Below are 18,929 nucleotides of genomic sequence, written 5' to 3' on the forward strand. Positions count from 1 at the left end.
AAGACTGTCATGGTTTAACTTGAAAGATATATATTTATTGAATTAAGCCAAAACACTTCAAAGGGAAAAGCAGGCATGGAAATAAAAAAGTGAGAGATAATGCACTTATAGTTTTTGGTAGAGTCTACACATCTACTTTCTTTGCTTACTAGTCAGCATTGAGAGCTCAAGATGATGAAATGGGCAATTATGCAGGACAAAAGGTTATTATAGAGAATATCAGAGAAAAGATTTGAGTGGGAAGGAAGGGTAAATTACAAACATGCCAACTATACTTTAACAAGACTTGCAAAGTTTATTTGTAGTTAATATCCATCACATCCACATGTAGCTCATGCTTTCATGATATCACAAAAATCTGTGCACAACCTTTTTCCATAAAGTAAGCATACTTAGCATGATTTCTCATAATTGCCATAATTATTGCCTTTTTCATCTTCAACATCACCATAGGGTGGGACCCATTCCTTTGATTTACAAAAATGAATTTATAATACTATTATGCCTTTTCTGCAAGGAAACAAGTGTACATTAGAAAAACATGAAGTCAAAGTTGAAGTTGAAGTTTAAATCATCTTCAGATTCAACTTTAACTTCCAAAAGCAGACTTGGGTCGATGGGGGAGACACTTTACTGAAATGAAAAGGAAGGATGAAGTTGAACTTGAAATTGAAGTGAAAATGGTGTAAGGAAACTTGGCAATAAAGAATATAACCATTTCCACATAACCCATCATAGATCTGAAATAAACACGGAATTAAAATCCACATGCAAGAGAATAGAAAACATACCCACAAAATGTGACACAAGATATACCCTGGGAAACCCTCATTGAGGGAAAAAACCCAGCCTCCAAAAGCATCCATCATCATGTATTATTCAGCAAAAATACCATTGCCATACAACCATGGAAGCCTTCATGGCCATAGCCACAACCGAGCAAACTATGTGAACAAGCATGAATCCACACATCCCATGCCATGCTTTCAACCTTCACAAATGCTCCCTTGGCTAACCTGTCAAGCTTTGTCCCGCTTGACTCTTGCCTTTTGTCTTCTTGTCACTCTTTCTCTCTATCTTGTCTACAACAACTACCTTTGTGGCTGCTTATATAGTAGCAAGTCCCACAAAACCATCAAGTGGTATTACATAAACCATGTGCTAAAACCATGTGCTACCTAACCCACTGACCCCACATTTAATATTGGGCATTTAATTCTTTTCCCCCAATATTAAATAATTACATAAAATATTTTCACAATGTTACAATACAACTCATCAAGTATATCCCATGGGAATCTTTACATATTGCACGTCCATCTAGGTACAACATTACATAATAAAAATAAAATAATAAAATAACAATATTATGCAATGTGTGCAACACCCATTATCTCAACAATCTCCCACTTGTTGTATACATTGCATAGGGTCAATCCATAGCCTCATAAATGAACAAGGGAACAATCCCTCCTAGCACATCCACCATCATGGATCAAAATACACCGAGTGCTCCATCCTGGTACCCACAACAAAATCAAAGTATCCAGCATCTCAAACATGAATGATCTCACCTCCTATTATGCCACTCCCACTGGACATACATAGAAGCCATCCAAAGAGAAAACCACCCAACCTGTTGCATTAGAAGATCATAAAATCCTGTACCAACTGAAATTCCAAGCACAAAAACCTGATCCAAAGGTAATCACATGTATCTGTAGTTGTCAAAATATCCATAGCTGAAATAGCACCCACAGCAAAGTGCCAAACCCATCCAACTATCCATACCTCAAAGGTATAACAAGTGAATCTCATATTACCGACATATCCAATCTACAACCTGCAATCACAAGCCTCAAGAGCAATACCTGCCACATATATACCAAGAAGCTCCCACTGCAAAAGATAATGTCAAATCTATAACCAATCCACTCAACACATCTCAAAGAAGTGAATCCATGTAGTATCAAGGACATCCACAATACATAAACTGATATCCTGCAAGAACAACTCTCATAACAAGTCTCCAATAGTCTCTCAATTTCTCCACAACCAACAAAGGAAAGAGAAAGAAATAACCATGTCATCTCTCACATGACATACATGAGCACAAACTAGTGATCACAATCTCTAACCAATCTCAAATCCAATGTAGGAAAAACTGAACATCCAGGAAGATAACCAAGACCAAGAGAAATCATGCAAATCATAACCTGTATCATGTCCTTCTACACACACCTCTAGATGTAAACTGTGCAAGTATGATCTCCTCCATAAAAACCCCAACAAGAAGCCTCAACAACACCCAAACCATACCATATAACTAATCATGGCTGTAAGCCTCTCACAAGAAGATCAAACTCAATAAAACCATTCCTAAATCAAGGAATAACCATTCCTAATCCAAGGAATATGCCCAATAAAACCATCTCCCAAACTCAACCAGCATAACAACATATGTACATGGAGATAACCAATGCTAAACCATCTCTCAAATGAACCCTCCAGAACTAACTCATGTACCATAGCTCAAGATCCATATCCATGAAAGACAAGCATAAATATAATGCAACTGAGAGAAACAATGGGCTATACCTCTCAAGTAGCAAACCGCCAAGTAGACCAAGAGTGGGGAATGAGAATGCTCATCAAGATACCCAAGTCTCCAACCAAGACTCATCTAAGAACAATCTCCTCTCAAGTCCATATCAGGTGACTGCCCCTCGGACTTCCTGCTAAAACCATCAACTGTCTCAACAAATACTTCTCTAATCCAAGAGAAATCAGCGTCACCACCGTCTCTAAGTATCCATGAGCACCTGTAACCAATCAATCCATGCCAACTCCAAATGCAACATATCAATATCATGAAGTATCCAGCTTATGATCAGTGTACTCAATACCAAGAAACTAAACCAAGATCAATGTCAAAGTTCCAACCATGGCCTCAGGAACATAAACATGACAACATGATCTTACCATCTCAACTAAAGAGATAACATGCTCCATATGAACACACCATAACATGTCACAACTCTAAACGCGTATCAAGAGTATACCATGACATAATAACGAAACCATCCTCATACCAAGGATAACATGCCAAATAAAAGCATAAACCACACCTTTGCCAAGAACCCTGTGAGTCCTCAAGATGCAACCATCTCCACACACCATGAAGAAAACCAAGAACTCCATGAGTCCTCAAGATCTAACCATCTTCAAACACCATGAAGATAACAAGTACACCATGCAAATGTCAAAGACGCTTCTGCAGCAACAGGATCTAAGACAAACCTCCAACATCTGCAAACACTCAATAAATATATCAATGCCAAAAACTCCCACTCAACTGTGGTACCAAGTCACCTATGGCATCATAAAATCCATCCTCTCCAAACCAAGAAGATATAAACCAAACCAGGAACTAATCTTGCACTGTCACCCCATCACTGTCACAAGCTCCCACTAAACCGTGTATCCAAGCTATCCATGACATAATGATGAAAACCATACTCTAACCATGAGAATCAACCAAGGCATCAAACCATCAAAGAACTCAAAGTGCACATCATGAGCTCCTCAAAAGAAACTAAATAACCATGATCCTCAAACAAGAAGATATACCACCATAACTAAATCAAAAAATCTAAGCTAATAAACATCAAGGATGTACCTTTATATCCAATCATGTCATGCCAAAATCCATGGCACCATGATCACATCTGGCTCTCAAAGTGTCCAACCTGTCAGCATAAAATAGTCAACCACAATCCTCCACCATGACTGTCCCTGGTAACAACATCTCATCCCTTCTACATGAAGAATAAAAATCAGCAAATCATGTGACTTAAGGCATAGACAACCCAAATCCAAGCCACCAATCTGAATATGCATCAATAATGAAAGATCAATGGGCAAAGACAACCCATAACCAAGCTATAAATGCAACCTGTAAGTATAGACCGCTTACAACACTGCACAACTTGTAGACCCAACAAGTCATCATGCATATACAAATCCAAACACTGATAACCATATCATCATGAGACCAAACTTGAGTATACAATGACATCAAAACTTAAATCTCCAATGCCATAAACTCATAATGTTACCATAGTCAAAATATACCTATAAACTGTTCAGATCAATATATCAACAAATAAATCATGTCAAACCTGCACCAAATCTGAACCAATGTGTAGAGCTCTCCAAGAGCTTTCCGTTGACTACTCGAAGTCCAAAATTCGACTCCGTGTGCCCAAGTTATGCCCTAATCCGTGCTCAAAATAAACAACATCTGACTTTAGGGCGCTTAGAACCTGACAAAATTTCAAAATCATAGAACCAAACCTACACCATCTTGTAGTGCTCTGAATTAGCTTTCCAACGCCTATAAGAACTCTGAAATCCGATATTCTGAGAGAAAGTTATGGCCATTTTACTAAAACTGTCTTTTTACCATTTTCAGTACGATTTTTCATTTTTAATTTTTTTTTTTCAGTGACGAAAATTCCGACGGGATTAAATTTGACGGCCATCATGGGCTGAAACCAAAAAACTCTTTCATTTCCTCTGAACATGGCCAAACTAGGGCATATTATATATCAAAATTTATGGAAATGTCGACCCGGATCCAATGGTGAGGTCTGTTTTTACCAAGGAGGTCATTTCTGCAAGCTACCCCCAAAACCCTCATTTAAATGAAACATCCGAAAAACTCTTTTGTCCAACAATTTCACATGCCCAAATATTTTACCATCCCATCATAACAGCAAATCCAAAACCCTCAGATCTGCAATAAATCATTCATATATCTTGCCCTTTCTATTATCCTCTCATGCATTCCCATGGATTCAATCTAGGGTTACAATAATAAAACCATAGCTCTGATACCACTTGTAAGGAAACTTGGCAATAAAGAATATAACCGTTTCCACATAACCCATCATAGATCTGAAATAAACACGGAATTAAAATCCACATGCAAGAGAATAGAAAACATACCCACAAAATGTGACACAAGATATACCCTGGGAAACCCTCATTGAGGGAAAAAACCCAGCCTCCAAAAGCATCCATCATCATGTATTATTCAGCAAAAATACCATTGCCATACAACCATGGAAGCCTTCATGGCCATAGCCACAACCGAGCAAACTATGTGAACAAGCATGAATCCACACATCCCATGCCATGCTTTCAACCTTCACAAATGCTCCCTTGGCTAACCTGTCAAGCTTTGTCCCGCTTGACTCTTGCCTTTTGTCTTCTTGTCACTCTTTCTCTCTATCTTGTCTACAACAACTACCTTTGTGGCTGCTTATATAGTAGCAAGTCCCACAAAACCATCAAGTGGTATTACATAAACCATGTGCTAAAACCATGTGCTACCTAACCCACTGACCCCACATTTAATATTGGGCATTTAATTCTTTTCCCCCAATATTAAATAATTACATAAAATATTTTCACAATGTTACAATACAACTCATCAAGTATATCCCATGGGAATCTTTACATGTTGCACGTCCATCTAGGTACAACATTACATAATAAAAATAAAATAATAAAATAACAATATTATGCAATGTGTGCAACACCCATTATCTCAACAAATGGGCTTCAACTTCAACTTCAATTTACAAAGTGACTCTTGGTTGATAACTTTGTACATCAGTGAAAAGATATGGTAACAACTAGCTCTAACTAGGGAGGAGACCGAAAGGGATCATAAGTGAACTTAAAATCTCTGGTTTTATAGGCCAAAATGAACAAACCTAAACTAAAGACACATAGAAACAAGGAAAATGAGAGAAAATGACCTAAAAGAGACAAAGTAGGGGAAAATGGGTAATTACAATGAGGGTGAACAAAAAGCAGATTTAAAACTTAAAAAGGTTAAGGTCCTATCCATTATACGATAGGGGTAGGTCATCACCATTAAGATATTTAAGCTTGAATGCATTGGAACCCAACTCGACTGATATAAAAAAAGGTCCTTTCTAGAGGCTTTGAAATTTTGCATGAGCTCCATTTGGCTCTCTTCTTTTGTCCCATAACAATACCTGATCTCCTATCATGAACTTTCGAGGCCTAGTTTTCCAATCAAAAATTTTCTTTATCCTTGCCTGATGACTATTAATGTGATCCACTATCACCCTCCTTTCTTCTTAGATCTTCTAGAGATATAGTACCCATTTTTCAATAGAATTAGAGAACAATCCATCTTCAATTACTTTCTACAAATTAAGAGTAGCAAGATCTAGAGGCAAAGACAATTGTGCTTCAACTCTGTATACTAACTCAAAAGGGGTCATACCAATAGCCCTTTTGGGAGAGGTCCTATCTGCCCATACTACTTCATACAAGTGTTTATGCCAATCTCTTCATTTTTCATCAACTAACTTCATAATATTTATTAAATATTTATTATTTGATTTGACCTACCCATTACCTTGAGGAAAATAATCAGAATCATGTGATAGTCTAACACCATGATCATAATAGAACAACTAAATTTCTCAGGATGAAATTTTTTGAGCATTATCAGTCACTATTTTTCTTGGAACTCCAAAATGTGTCAGAATGTTTTCCATCAAGAACTTACAGACCACCTTAGATGTTGTAGATTTCATAGGCACTACTTCAACCCATTTGGTAAAATAATCAGTAGCAAAGAGAATATGGGTGTGGCCGGCACTTGAGTTAGGATTAATTGGGCCAATAAAGTCAAGTTTCCATTGCTAAAAAGGCTCTTCTATTATGACCTGTTTCAAAGGTAATGCAGCCAATTGTGGTTTACCTATAAATAATTTACATTTTTCACAACTACCAACCCATTTATAAGCAGACTTGAACATATCTGGCCAATAATATCCACTTCTTAATATCTTAAAGGCAATGACTATGGATGAGAAATGTCCACCGCAAGCTTCATTGTGAAAAGTTCTAAGTAACTTTTCCTGTTGATCAGAATTAACACATCTTAGGAACATGCCATCCAAACCTTTTTTATACAAGATATCATCTATAATCACAAATTTAGTTGCTCTAAGTTGGAGACTTCTTCTATCTTTTTCTTTTTAATGATCAGGGCATTACCCATAGGTTAGGAAATATGTTATATCAAAATAAAATTCATCTTTCAAGCCCACTAGCAAGAAATTAGGATATGCCTCTTCCTCTTTGCTTTCTGATATAAGTTTGCAAAGACCTTGGCTATGAACCATTTTGGTTGGTTTGATATCTAGATCAAACTCTTGTACCATTGACACCTAGGTTGCTCTATTATTAACTACTACATCTTACTATGTAAGAATACTTTTAACTACTGTAGATGGTACATATACTAGAGAATGTGAATGCAAAATGTAATACCGAAAATGTTTTACAACCTTGACAATAGAAAATTCCTACTTTTCAGCTATAGTATATCATAGTTGGTGCTTCTTAAGGGGAACACTCATAAAATAAATATGTACTTCATCACCTTTCTCATTTCTCTGAAGCAATATGCCTGACATAGTGTGATTAGATGCATAGCAATACATTATGAAATCCATCTTAAAATTAGGATGAAATAGAGTAGGTGTATTGATAATATCTTCCTTTACTTCTTCAAATGCCTTAATGGCTGAGTTATCCCACCTAAAAAATTTCTTTTCACTTAGGAGTTTTTCCATGGGTTGTATCATTTTAGCAAAATTAGGAACAAACTTTCTAAGAAAGTTGATCTAGCCAAAGAAAGACCTTACACCATTATGGTTAACTATCAAGTAGAGTTGCTAAATAGTCTTTACTCTTTTGGGGTTAATCTTAATCCCCTCCTTGGACACTATATGTCCCAATAAATTTCCTTCAGTTAAAAAAAAGATTGATTTCTTAGGATTTAATGAAATGCCATGCTCCCTGCACTTCTTGAGAACCTTCCTCAAATATTTTAAGTGTTTCTTTCTTCTTCTTGAAAATACAGTCATATCATCAAGATAAACTATGATACAATTGTCTAAAAGGTGTCCAAAAGTTGAACTCATAGCACGTTGGAAAGTTACACCTCTATTTATCAAACTCAAAGGCATTCATTTATAAGAAAAAGTGCCCCAAGGAGTTGTGAATGTTATTTTGTGTTGGTCTTCTTCAGCTACCTCTATCTGATTATAGCCTAAGAAACCATAAAGAAATGACATCATTTCTAAGCCTACTACTGTTTGGAGTATCTAATCCATAATGGGTAGAGAAAAATTATCTTTTAGGCTTTCTTGATTTAGGTTTCTAAAGTCTACACAAATTCTTATCTCTCCATTCCTCTTTCTCACAGGTACTATGTTTGCCACCCATGTGGAGTGATCTATAGGAAAGATTATTCAAGCCTTAAGCATCTTATCAATCTCCTTGAATATTGCATCTGAAACCGTAAGGTTATAAGTTATGAGCTTATTCTTGAATGAAGAGACATTGGGTTTCAAAGTAATATGATCTTTGAACTATACTTTCTTGAATGTTTTCAAGTCTTCATATGACTAGGCAAAAACATCAATATACTCGATTAGTAATTTTATGAACCTTGTTTTTTATTCTATCTCATAGAAGCTTCCTATGTTGATCATTTTAGGGTTATGATTATCCCATATATTGACCTTCTCGTATTCACCACTCTCAACTTCTTTGGGAATTTAGTTTTGAGCTAGAAAAACATCTCACCTATCAAACAGTTTCCCAAGTTTAACTAGGCCTTTGGGTATCACATTTCCTTTCAGTTGTATGGTATCCTCTAGTTTCCCTTCTATCCAATCAGGACAAAATTTTCTACATTCAGAATTAGAGCCTTCAAAATAATTAGTGGAAAACTTTTCCATACTCTGCAAGAAAGCATTAATAGGTGCATTGTCTTTGAATACTTGCTTAGAATTATTGTTATCTAGGACACTCAGCCTATGAATGATCTCTACAGAATATTTATCAATTGTAAAATTAGGATGAGGAATAAGAAGAGAGGCCGATACTACTAAGGAATCTGCTCTAGAATTTAACTCCCTAGGAATCGATTCAATAAAAAAAGCTTCAAAATATTCAATTTCATCCCATACATGATTCCTATAATGTCTTAGCCTTTCATTTTTTTATAGAAAATAAATTTCTTACTTGTTTTACTATCAACTTTCCATCACCTTTAACTTTTAGTAATTTAACATGTTTCCTTTTGGCCTCTTCTATTCCCAAAAGTAAAGCCTCATATTTTGCTATATTATTTGTGTTTTTAAAGGCTGACTTTTAAGAAGAAGGAAACATTTGACCTGTAGGAGATATCAAGATAACACTAGCTTAGGACCCACTTGAGCAACAACTTCCATCAAATTCCAACATCTAAGGCAAATCCTCCACCTTCAACTGGATACCTATTTCTTCATTTTTAGGCATAATCAAGTAGTTAGCAAAATTAGTTTCCTAATAAAGAATTTGAGTCTTTGGATCATCAGATAGGAAATTTGTGTATTTAGACTTGGTTTCAGGGAGTAGGGTTTCTTTTTCTTTCCCTATAGGTATGATGGCTTTAGACCAGTCCATTTTGACTTCTCCCCCCAAGTCTCAACAGAATGTTCGGCTAAGGAGCATAACATAGCTAGTGGGAACATCAGCTACTAAGATGGTAAGCTTTATTCTTTTTTTGGGAAAAGTTCTAAGGAAACTTGAGCATCTTTGATCTAGCCTACCAAAGGTACCTATTTAGAGTCCATTAAATAACATTTGCCAAAGGTTTTAGTTAAAGGAAGATCAAGAGCCTTCTCCACTGATGTTGGCATTATGTTATCTGAAGCATTAGAGTCTATTATACAATTGCTTAGCTTAAAACCATGAAGGTAAAGAGATACATAAAATGGATCTGGCTTTTCTTGACAATTCAATTCTAGATTGATCTTATCAAGTTGAACCAAGTCTTTATGATGACTAGATTTTGAAGTCTTAGCTTCTTCATTGCAAGTAACTTTATTAGCTTGTTTATAAATCAGGTGAAGGTTGGTGAACATATTCAATTAGCTTATTGAGCTCATTAGGGTTCATCCTCAAATACTCAGTAGGAGATATTTGAATTTTAGGTGTTTTACAAAATTCAACTATATCAAATGCAGAGTCAGGGTCAAACCTTTTCATAATGTGAGGAATATGAGGTTGTGACTAATGTGTCCTAGTCTCACCTTCTTCTCTTGCTTTTAAATCCTTTTTTTGGGTTGAGCTTGTAGCATTTTTGGGTTGCGAGTCAACTTTCCCCATCCTCAATCCTCTAGTGAGTACTAAACATGAAGCTTCTTCCAAAGTTAAAAGAATGTCATCACCTCTATAAGAGTTAGATTTGGTAATGCCCCACCCTGAGATCCTTGGAACAAGGATTGAATTCAAGCCAAGATTTTATTTTTTTTACAAGTATGAATGCACATGACAACATCATATAGGGATCACAAAGATTGCAACGGAAGATTTCACCACTATCCTGGCAACCAATGAATCTCTGAACACCACTAACAAACTAACAAACACAAAAAAAGGCCAACAACAACCATGCACATCTTGAGGGCTTGAACAAACAAACACTCAAAAAAAAAAACACCAAGCTGGAGTATAAATGCAAAACCCTAAAAAAAGGCTAAGTTTGAAATCCTGAAGACTTGAAATTTCCTAGAATCTTTATCTTATCTTGGAGAGGTCTGAAACCTATCTCAAAAGATTTGTCACATATATTAACATATATCTTAAGTATAAGGAATATTCCTTATACATATATCATATATTTTAAACCCCTTAGAAAGACTATTTTGAACTGGAAAGGTGTGAAATCCACTAAGGTGTCCAAAACCAACTTTCAAAACTTCCTCAGCCTAGCCTAATTGCTCCCTGTTTCTCATGCAAGAAAGTGCATTGGTCTCAAATTTCACATGAGGTATTGCATTACTATGCATGGGAAAGTGCATTGCTTTGCACAAGGATTCGTTGCACACCATGTGAGGATTTGCATCCTTGTGCAAGGAAGTACATTCTCATGTGAGGAAGTCCATTCTTGCATGAGGAACTACCTTTCCACACGAGAAAACACATTAGAATGATACCAAAACAAGAATAAAAAGCATAAAAACATGAAAACCTCCACACTGGGGAGTACCAAATCCATGTAAATCAAGGAATGAACACTCAAGTGCATAAACAAAAAGGAATGAGGAACATCTATCCATCTAAACCAAAGCAGTAAAGAACATACTGAAAGCAACATCACAGTGGACAAGACAACTAACTAAGTATGCAGTTCCTCCCAACCATTAATAGTATCATAAGACCATCATGGATCCTAGCCATCTGCTACGTGTAACATCCCAAGTCACCGATCAGATCATCAATACTATTGCAATAGGGACATCACTACTAAACATGCTACAACATAAGCATAAGGAAATCTAACATGCTAGTAGTAAAGTATAAGATAACCCTTCAAGTAGATAACATCACCTATCACATGCTAATCATCATAATAAGGAAATCTAACATGCTAAACCAATAAGCAATAGATAATCCAATACAACAATTCACATCATCTAGTCATATGCTAAACATCATAATATGGGAATGCATCAAATAAACTAACATCATCTAAACATGATATCCAAGCATTCCAATGAAAGCATAAATCACAAGAAAGAATACTCCGAAACCCAAAGCATCAAGTGAAAACATCTAGCAATGGTCACACTAGGACAAAAGACCATCTCTGTACACCTGTCCCTAGCAGTGGTGAAGGTAGCTATGCCTCCCAAATACGTGGCAGCCATAGGTCCACACCTGCTATGCTGATAAAGATAATGATCCAACCACAAACAAACAAAATAACATCCATGGCTAACACTCACACCAGATAGTATGATGGTTGTAACCAAAAACTTAAGACAATGCAAGGAGTACAAGTCCTGGTCAAACACTCAATAGCTACTAAGTAGGGGCTGGCATCATGGAGAGTCCCTTGGCATCAAAAATCCAAGGCTTAGATCATGTGTCTTCAAACTTAAACGGGTGCTCACACATTGTGTCCTTAAACTTAATTGGGTGCTCACACATTTTATTATCTTAAGTTTTATTACCATTCACACATTTATTTAGTTATCACTTATATAAAAATTCCTCTGCCAACCCATGGCACCATGATCGTCGAGCTGTGAGATAGAAGCCCCCTCCATGTGCTACCCTACCCTACCCATGTTCATCCTATGACAAGTGCCCATGGGCATGCATACTCCCATCCCAACCCCAATGATTATAACTTCTAGAAGTACCATAGAAGATCAGGACTTGCAAGTCACTTGATAAATGTATGCACATGTACTCATGTGTGGCACACCACCATCATGAAGATCATAACACAAGGACTGGATGAGAACACAATGCGAAATATAACACCCAACTGAAAGCAACTTAGGAGGAAAGATTCTACACAAATCCCAAGCCAATAAAACTATACATCATGAAATCACTCTATCGGCCTCAATCTGGGAGTATGGATTCTACACAAATCCCAATGATGCAACAAGACCAAGCATAATGAACTCACTCAACCAGCCTCAATCTGGGAGTATGGATTCTACATGAATCCTAATGTCCACGAAACAAAAGCAAAGGTCCAAAAGAAACAATAACATTAGGTATAAAAATCACTCAACCGAACACAACATTGGGAGTACAGATGTGACATGCATCCCAATGCAACATAAAAGTGCAATAGTGGTCTGACTAATATCCAAATGGATCATCTAGGTCCACAACCCACATTGTTCCAAGAAAACTTAAGAAAATAGGGTGGCATGCAAAATGAGGTAAAAACCCCAAAATTTAGGAAAACTTCAAAATTAAAACCCATTTGGACTTTGGGTACAAAAATCCCAAAAATCCAAAAATAAACAAGTTCGAACACTATATGCAAAAATGGCCAACATAACGGTGCAAAATCCCAAACCCTCATCCCAAAAAATAGGGAAATGTTCATACCCACCCAAATGGGTAGAACTAACATACAAAAATAGAGGGAAACACTAGTTCTTAGCCTCCAAACAAATGGCTACCAAAAATAGAAGTAGAAACAGAGCCAAAACAATAAAATAAGAAAGCCCTACCTCATAGCCAAAGGGGAAAAATGAGAATATGAACCATAAAATAAATAGCCCACAGAAGATAAAATAAATAGACCACAAAAGTAGCTAAAAATCGTGACAATCCAAGGTTTCCCTGAGCTGGATCCAATGAGCTCAACCTCGCGATGATCTAACGCCCGTAGCTCCCACAACGAACAAAACAATAAATCCTTATGAAGAGGATTTTGGGTTTTACTCTCCAACTTTCTAATTCAAAAGTGAGAAGTGAGGAATTAAATTCCTTTTTGGATATTTATTCACTTTTCAAGTGAATAATTGATTAGGGCAAATAACCAACCAACTTAGTTAAACCCCAAATCAAGCCAAATGAAAATAGGCTATTCTTATAAATAGGAATTCATCTATGGAAAAGCTACCAAAAATTAAAATAAATCAATTAAAAAGCCTGAAAACCCAAAAACATAGAAATTTCCTTAACAACTTTTGCGAAAATGCAAACTTCTAAGTGCATAGACATGCTCACTGGTCTAATCACATACTGCAAATGAGTTCAGATTGAATAATCATTGAATGGTTTAATTTAAACATTTAATTAAGGATATGTCGACCATATAGGGATGACATTGGTAAAATATGAATGGTCGAATCACTAACTCCATGTGCCACTACAAGGGATATAAATCTTGCACACTAAAAAACATGATCAAGTGCAATTGCCAAAGCAATAAATGCATTAAATCACCTAATTTAAACATTTATTTAATTATATCAAAATAATCTATTTACATCACTCACGTTCACATAAAGCATAACAACATAGAATTGAAGTAAATAACCATAGCATTAAATCCATCACATAACATAATCAAAGGTATGTCCAAATACCAGATAAATATCATCATAAAACACACTGTCATCTCAAAATGGCATCATCGTACAATATGATTAACTAAACAATATAGTAGCCTAACATCTATGATACTGAAATCAAGGTATAACATCTGACCCTCAGGTCATCTCAAAAGTAAAACATAACATAAGTAATAAAATATCTCTCAGATCAAAATATAACAAGGTAAATATCCAAAGCACATAACCAATGAACCCAACAAGGATAATCATTCTAATTATTTAAGCATTTAATAATGATTTTTTAATCAACATGAAAATGCACTTGAAACACATAAGCAACCACAATAATAAACATAACTAATCATTGCTACGGGAACCTAGTCCAAGGTAGCAGGTAAGAAGTACATAGTGCAATCTTTGCACACATCATAGGGTAATCACATAACAACCTCATGATACCACATCGATCTTGGTAATCATTGGCACAAACCTCAGTGAACCATATATCACATCATAATCTCATAAATCAGTCATAAGCATAATCAAAATAGTTGATACAGAAACATAAATCAAATCACCTCAACGGTGTAGACCACTCATGGTCACAATCATGATCCCATCTCAACAAAAGATCAACAAGGTTTCATCCATCAGGATGACTTAGAAAAGTCAAATGGGAGAGGCACTACATCATCTCCCCTAACGACTAGGCTTACTCCTGAAAGCCTACAATCCAACAATAGAAACCAAAACACACCAAGAACCAAAAATCAAGCTGAGCAATAGGGATGACTCAACAAACTCTCTACAAGTCAAACCAGATCACTCCAACATTCTCAAACCATCAAGTCAACCACAATAGAAAAAGGTGTCACCCTAACACAAGGTCCTCCAACAAGGAACCTTCTATGTGCTAGGAAGAACCCATCTAGCCATAAAGTCAACAATACAAGGTAAGGAAAAAGCCACTCTACCTCATCAATAGGTGCCCAAATATGACATGCACCTACCACATGACCACAACACAAGGTCAAAACACTACACACTTCCAACAATAGTTGTAATCATGATGAATAACCATCCCAAAATTCCCAAGAATACTATCATGTCACACATGAACATCCTTGAATCCAAGTAAATTCACCCTTAGAATAAAGAAAATGACAGTTTACTAACAAAATTACACACTCCAAAAAGGATACTCACCACTACCAACCACCAAGCATAGGAGCATAGTGCCCCTCCAAAGGAAAAAAGCTCAACTACCACTGGTAACTAGGGTTACATAACCCAACCAGACAAGGTATCACCTTCTCACAAGGTTTCAAAGAATTCCACTAATGGAAAAAATCATGTAAAACTTCATACCAACTCTCAAGATGGTCACATGTGTCCAATGATACCATGTCCCTCCAGCACCATGCTAGGAATACCACACTCAACCTACCACTAAACTCAATCTCCAACCTCAAGTCAATGGTTAATTAGAAAACTTGATTGGGATAATCCTCTTGAAGAAACAAGCTTAAGGAGGAAGAAACTATAAAGTATTAGGACTGAGAAGGAGTCTCTCACTCAACCTCTACACTAAATCAGCCCAACATGAGTTAAGGAAAACTCATAATTCCACCAACCATCAACATACTCATCTAGAAACACTAACTAACCTAGTGGCATAACCATGCTAGCCTACTCTCTCAAGAGAGAAAATAATATAGAGATGCGCCAAGGTCAACATCCAAAGGGAGAATCTAGACTCATCAAAGAACTGAGTCACTCCCAAACAACAAGGAAACATCAACCTTGAGCAAGGAACTCTCACAATCCACACTTCACCTCACAAGGGTGGGTCAATGAAACAGGAAACACATAAACCCAAGCACAAACTCCAAAAAGTACCTATTAGATTATGAAGACTAGATAACTCTTCTATTATGAATAACATGAAGAGTTAAACTTCTCCAATGGCCATAAATATGATATGTCATGATTGAATTGGCCTCTACTTGATAAAGGGTACTCAGGACAATGACCAACAACTCCAAAAGTGCAAATGAGATGCTTGTTGTTCCCTAGGAGAAACTTTGCATTAGCACAATCTCATGCAAAGTTTCTCCACAAACCAAGTGAGAAATTGTAATGAACCAATTTCTCACACAAAATTTCAAATCGGCACAAAAATTGTCTTTACTCTAGAGGCCATAACTTTCACATCCAAACTAGAATAGACTCCATTCAAAAAGTGTCAGAAAGATATTGACAAGGCCTATGATGTGATGGAGTTAAGAGAGTCCTAAGATCTAAGAGTTAAATCACCACTCAAGACAAAGCAATAGTCTTGGTTACCAAGACAAGCAATAGATGAAGCATCCAAAACCACTCAAGAACACACATGCCCAAAACAACATAAGACATGGAATGAAAGGTTATTAACACACTAAACCATCATTACTTCTCTTTCATAATTTTATTAGATAAACATTATATAAGCACTAACGCAAAATGAAATTGAAAGGTTTTCAAAGAAAGGGTTCAAGAGTCACCATAAAAAAAGTACATATCTTTCAATTTCTTTCAATAATAACATTACGTTTACTCATCTTTTAAACCATCCAATTATATTAACAACTTTAAATCTATCAAAGATACACTAGCATGTTCTCCATTATCCCTTATAGGTACTACCAAAGGTTTGAGATGAACATGGTAGAATCACAACACACATCTGGGTAGTAGCTAAAACACATTCAGAATAGTCGTCATGAACCAAAACAAAAATCCCAAATGGGGAATTGTCAATTCCAATAGTAAATATAAAAAAGAGCTCATTTCAACAATAAGTCAAATGTGGTAATTGTCACAAAGAGAGCGATAGATAAATTTTGATGACTATTCCAAGAGAGGAAAACATTGAAAACCAATGCTAGCCCAACAACATGAGGAAAGTACCTCCAGCCAAATAAAACAAGGCATCAAACAAATCACATTAGAGGTGATGACTGAGTACAGTCACACAAGAGGGATAAATCACCACACAATGCTAAGGAATACATCATCCTAGCAATGTTAGAGAACACACTCACTCACATCAAGCAATATACCATCAACGATCTCATGCATATGCAAACAAAATTAATTTCCATGCAATCAACATTTAGATATCTATCAAATTAATACAATTTTGCATAAGCTTAAGAAGTAATCAGATTGGGGACTTAAGTCATTAACCCAAGGATAAAATGCAAAACCTACTCCTTAGCAATGATTCACAATAAACACTTATTTCTTAATGAAAGGAACCATTTCATTACTATAATGAAAAAACAAAGAAATGCAAATAAGATTCATTTATTAACTTACAATAAGGAGAAAACATGGAAACAATGCACCTTTCTCCACAAGGAGAAATAGAAGAGGCACAAAAAGCCAACACATGGACACCAATTAGTGGTTCCATCCAATAGGGTCACACACAAAACCAACCAAACAAAGGCACATTGATTCCATCTACAAAACAAGGAAGACTCACTTCCTTCTCCTCACATAGATCTAGTTGCATCTACTGGACAAGCAAGTCCATCCCAAGTAGACACTAAAGCAATAGAAGATCACAAGCTCTTCACAAAGACACTCGAACTCAACCAACATAGCAACAACCATATGGGCAACATAAACAAAGAGATCCCAATGTTTCAACTAGGCTCTGATACCAGATGTGATGCCTCACCTAGAGATCCTTGGAACAAGGATTCAATTCAAGCCAAGATATATTTCTTTTACAAGTATGAATGCACATGAAAACATCACATAGGGATCACAAAGATTGCAATGGAAAACTTCAACACAATCTTGGAAACCAATGAATCTTTGAATGCCACTAAAAAACTAACACACACAAACAAAGGCCAACAATGACCATGCACATGTTGAGGGCTTGAAAAAACAACCACTCAACAACAAAACACCAAGCTAGGGTATAAATGCAGAACCTTAAGAAAAGGCTAAGTCTAAAGTCCTGAAGCCCTAAAGTTTCCTAAAATCTTTATCTTATCTCAGAGAGATCTAAAACCTATCTCAAAAGATTCGTCGCATATATTAAAATATATCTTAAGTATAATTTAAACACCTTAGAAAGACTTTTTTGAATTGGAAAGTTGTCAAATCCCTTAGAAAGATTATTTTGAATTGGAAAAGAGTGAAATCCAATAAGGTGTCCAAAACCAACTTTCAAAACTTCCTCGGCCTAGCTTAACTGCTCCCTATTTCTCTTGTGAGAAAGTGCATTGGTCTCAAATTTCATGCAAGATCTTGCATCACTATGCATGAGAAAGTGCATTGCTTCATGCAAGGATTTGCTGCACACCGTGCGATGATTTGCATCCCTGTGTGAGGAAATATATTGTCAAATGAGGAAGTACATTCTTGTGCAAGGAACTGCCTTTCCACATGAGAAAACACATCAGCATGACAACAAAACAAGAATAAAAAGCATAAAAATATGAAAACCTCCACACCAGGGAGTACTGGATCCACATAAATCGACGAATGAACACTCGAGTATAGAAACAACAAGGAAAGAGGAACACGTATCCATCTAAACCAAAGTAATAAAGAACTTACTAAAAGCAAAATCGTAGTGAACAAAAAAATTAATTAAGTACACGGTTCCTCCCAAATGTCAATAGAATCATAAGACCATCATGGATCCTAGCCATCCCCCATGTGTAACATCCCAAGTCATTGATCAGATCATCAGTACTATTGCAATAGGGACATCACTACTAAACATGCTACAATATAAGCATAAGGAAATCTAACATGCTAAACCAATAAGCAATAGATAATCCAATACAACAATTCACATCATCTAGTCATATGCTAAACATCATAATATGGGAATGCATCAAATAAACTAACATCATCTAAACACGATATCCAAGCATTCCA

This window comes from Cupressus sempervirens, chromosome 10, assembly GCF_028749045.1.
Source record: "Cupressus sempervirens isolate cs-2001-9-10 chromosome 10, ASM2874904v1, whole genome shotgun sequence".
Classification (NCBI taxonomy): domain Eukaryota; kingdom Viridiplantae; phylum Streptophyta; class Pinopsida; order Cupressales; family Cupressaceae; genus Cupressus; species Cupressus sempervirens.